Source organism: Phalaenopsis equestris, unplaced genomic scaffold, assembly GCF_001263595.1.
Source record: "Phalaenopsis equestris unplaced genomic scaffold, ASM126359v1 Scaffold000134, whole genome shotgun sequence".
Taxonomy (NCBI): Eukaryota; Viridiplantae; Streptophyta; class Magnoliopsida; order Asparagales; family Orchidaceae; genus Phalaenopsis; species Phalaenopsis equestris.
Genome location: NW_018164576.1, coordinates 291577 through 295203, shown reverse-complemented (window position 1 = coordinate 295203; position 3627 = coordinate 291577).

Sequence of the window (3627 nt, the reverse complement as noted above, 5' to 3'; positions counted from 1 at the left end):
TAGAGTGCGACAGCTCGGTGTAGATGGGCCCTCTAAGCACACGAGGCATTTTGGATATGTGCTTCCAAGAAAGTAGATTTCAAGCGCACACCATTTAATATGCGAATAAGAAAAAAACATATAAGACAAATTCCAAAAGCAAACCAAAATAAAGTAAGAAAAGGTGACACAATTGAATACCTTGGTACACCATATAAGAAAAGAAAAAATGGACTTTTACATACATGACACCCAAAACTTTCATATTTGCCTAGCTCAGACCTCAACTTTCATGATTAAAAACATCATATGAAAAGTAGCACTCATTATCACATTTTTAATAGTTAAATTCAGCTTTTCATTCATAGATAAAGTGTTATGTGTGTAAAAGTGAAAGTTTAGGTGTGAGATAGATAAATCCGTAAGAATTGGGTGCTGTGTATGTAATTTTCCCAAGTGTCCCAAGTGAAAAATGAGAAGCCAATCCATGCTCTTATACAACTCAATTTAGAACTAAGGATTTTACTTATGGATCATCTTCACTTTTTATCTTCAATTTGTCTTTTTGTTTATAGTTATACAACCTAGCTTCTTACTATGGCCTATTATCACGGCTTTCAACTACAACCTATACGACAAGTTGGCGCTACGACCACCGTCTACAAAATTATGACCATTGCAACCTACTACAAACGAGAATTATATTCATTACAGTCAAACTACAACTATTATATCAATGAAATATTATTTTACATTTACAATGATTATTTCTGTATGTAGCTACATCTTTCCAAATTCATGAAAGCAGTGGACTCATGTACTCAAAATTACGTAGTGGATCATTTCAATGGGCTAGGTCTCTTAGTATCTTTCCTCTATTCAAGATTTTCCACGTAAAAATTGAGGTGACTCTTTCTATTTATCCCTTCAAATATCTGAGTGTGTGTTGAATTCTCATATATTAATAAGATGCCAAATAATCATTCTGCTACGACAAATGTTCCGAAATGCACCAAATTTATAAAATAGAGGCTAATAAATGGCCCCACCTCAACGTAGCGTGATAGAAGTAATTATCTTTCAAATTAATATTCAATATATATGTCATATCAATCAACTCTTGTATTACCACATCGGCTGAGACCATCAACAGAACGATTAGTTCTGATTATTGTATAAGAACATGATTAAGATCTTAAAGTTTAGAGGCATTTCAAATATTTTGGAAGCTCATATGCGGCTGGTGAAATGCATTAATAAGAGTAAAATTAGATTCTTAAAATGCTTTGTTTTATGCTTATTTTTATGTTTCGTATATCCTCAAATGAACAACACTAATAAATCTATATATTTTGATTGAGCAAGGCGTATAATATTTTCATGCATAGAATCTATGCATCCTGAACTCTTATCACTTTATTTATGCACTAAAGTTCCCGGAACGGCTTCAGGCATAATTCTCAATTTATTATTGATGATGAGAGATAAAAAAGGTTAAGAAAATCACACACAAACATGCGGAGTCTGTATGCATGTGAACTCCGTGTATAACAGTGTTGTACGCTACTGTACACAATTTGTACAACAGGGTACAATAATATTGTACATGAAGTCTGCATGCATAGTAATTTTCGTGCATAATATTTTACTCTTTAATCTCTATCTATTAGAAATTTTTTAACTCTCACCAAGATTTAATTTTGAATGTTACCCTCCAGAAGGCGATAAGAAAAGCTTCATTTCACTCACCCTATTTCGTTTAAACCATATATAAGCAAAGTTCATTCGCATGTACATTACTAGATGCAGGTTGCAACTATAAAAAGGAAAAAACAAGCTCCTTAATCGATCCAATTGATAAGAATATTTCCAGAGCAATATAAATTGGTAAACAAGAAATTTGCTTCTATCATCATTTTTAAGGTTGTTGCATCTATAGTCGACTACTATCTAGCCAAACTCAAGCTCAAGAGTCGAATGGCTTGTTAAGATTAACTGCTAAACTCCTCAGCTCAACTTGTCTTTCAAGTTGATCACCCGCCAAGTGTTATGTGAAAACAACGCAAAAATGAAGAAATTTACACAAAAACAATCAAACACAAAAGATTTATTTAGTTTGACGTTAAATTGATTTGCCTATGTCCACGAGATGGAGATTTCACAAGCACTAGATGGGAGAAAATGACTGAGATTTCAACTGTTTCACTTCTCACCATATACTTCTCATAAGCTCTGAGTATCTTTTATAAGAAGGACCAAAGCTTATAAATAAATAAATCCCAAAAACTAAATAGTTACCCCTAATTATTTTATTCTTCATCAAAACCTGAAGTGAAGCATTTCTAGCACAAGCTAGCAATATATGCCACAACATAGTGGCTTCAGAAGAATTACTGGCAACAGTAGCTGTTCCACTCACTATATTGCTCTAATAATAATAAAGATTGTGATGTCTAACTCCCTTCATAAAAATTATTGCTCCATGACATATCCTTAGAAATCATGCCTCAAGAACTACCTTGTAGCCTTTAGACTCTAAAATCCCAACAGTCAGTCAATTCTCTCACAATACCATCATGCATCCTTATAAAATTACTGTCTACACCAATAGTACAACAAGGTAGATCATTGCACATAGTCACTGTACCATAATCGAGGTACTTGTATGTACAAAACCATCTTCAATGAGGACAAATCATAACACTTGTATCCAAAATCTAGCACGAATCATCAGTGTAAACAGAGTGAGAAACTGCAAATAATGATACATCTGAATCTGCCTCTTCGCATCTTTCCAAACTGATATTAGCTTTAGCCTCATAAGCAACTTCATTTCCCCCTCCTTCATCTTTAGTAATCTTTCTTGTAATGGTCAGTCTCTAAATAAAGAACACACTAATTTTTTCTTAGACTGCACCCACAAGGTTTGCCTCATGTTTGAGAATTGTCGCCATCGCCACATTTCTTTTTCAAATTCTTTTTCTTCCTCTCAGACCTACCATGTTGGAGTGCAAATGCCTCCACGGACTCCATCTTTGCAGACTCATTGTTCGTTCAACAAAACTCATGATTTAACTATGCTGTAATCACTTCACAATATTTCAAGACCTCCTTCCCAAGAATGAATGTTATAATGAAGTTTACATACTCATCTGAGAGTGAATTCAACAGAAGGAGCACATTATCATCATCTCCAATTTCTTTATCCAAATTTAAGAGATTTGCTAACATCTGTGTGGACTCATTTAAGTGCTCAATAATAGTAACCATCCGTAGAGTCGACACTTCATATGGAGATGCTTTTTCACGTTCTTCATGAGATATTTGTTCTCCAACATTTTTCACAATTTTCCTGCAGAAGACTCAATTATCACCTCATATTTGATCTCTTGAATCAAGCAATTAATTTAGCAATTAATTTCGAGTATCAAATCCAATTGCTGCCAAACATGAGAAAATGGCAATTTAAACAGTTGATTGGTTTTCATATTCGCAACAATTTAAATAATATATAATAATTAATAAATTTTAATTCATATTTCTCTTGATGTGGTTTTCATTTAAATCCATTTTATGTAACCCTTTCATTCATTAAATTTTTTCTGTACGCGACTCCATTACCCTAATCAACTCTTGTATTACCACATC